Source organism: Alosa alosa, chromosome 22 (genome assembly GCF_017589495.1).
Source record: "Alosa alosa isolate M-15738 ecotype Scorff River chromosome 22, AALO_Geno_1.1, whole genome shotgun sequence".
Taxonomy (NCBI): Eukaryota; Metazoa; Chordata; class Actinopteri; order Clupeiformes; family Clupeidae; genus Alosa; species Alosa alosa.
The window spans coordinates 21732478-21733204 of NC_063210.1; the positions used below are offsets into that span (position 1 = coordinate 21732478).

The 727-nt window shown below is 51.2% G+C and overlaps 1 protein-coding gene across 1 annotated transcript in view; it reads right to left on the reverse strand.

Annotated features, from left to right (window-relative positions):
• arhgap23b (Rho GTPase activating protein 23b) overlaps positions 1–498 on the reverse strand; it is a 32203-nt gene extending 31705 nt beyond the window's left edge. Inside the window, 1 exon segment of the mRNA XM_048234068.1 lies at positions 1–498. This exon segment is cut by the window's left edge and continues 853 nt beyond it. The gene's annotated coding sequence lies outside the window, so the exon portion shown is untranslated.
• Positions 499–727: the final 229 nt, after the last annotated feature.

Genomic DNA, 727 nt, shown 5'->3' on the forward strand with positions numbered 1-727 from the left:
CGATGAATGAATACAAATGGTAGTTGAAGCTGAACAAATGCAAACAAGAGAACACGATTTTCCAGGACTTGAATCCTATAAGATCATAACTCCCTTTGTCAAAGTTCCCAGTCTCTTGGGTGTTCCAGCACCAATTCCCAACATTCCATGTCATTCCCAATTACTCCTTCAGCCAGCATTTTGGATCCAAGGTACACCAGGTAGTCATGCCAGTTGCAGTGGCATCAATGCTTGAGAAGACAGAAGGCCGCCATTTTGGCTCTTCCACTAAGCCTCCTGAAGCTCTTCAACGCCACAACCAGGACCTGTGGCTCCTTAGCACAGCAGCGCTAAACACCAAGCTCCTTCACAGTTTCTTCAACAAAAAATCCTTAAAAACATTAGTCCAGTTACAGTCCCCGGTTCACAGACTCTGAAACCTTGTTGAGTGAAATAGTGTCTCTGACGTGCAGGTCAAAACATCCAGTCCCACAGGTTTCGGTTAGCCTTTCACTCACAGAAGGTCACAGCTAGCCGGTGGCTAGGGCCTAGCCTAGCGCTCAGGGCTAGTCGCGTTCCCTCTGCTCCAGCCGCTGCTGCGCTCGCTGTTGTTGGGAGCGTGCCGCACGGTCTGCACACAGACAAACAGCTGATCTCACTCCCTTTAGGCACGAGGCAGAGCTCATCACAGCTCATCTCCACTGCTCTCCCACCACCCGCCAGTCAGTCAGCCCGCTAGTCAGCCCCC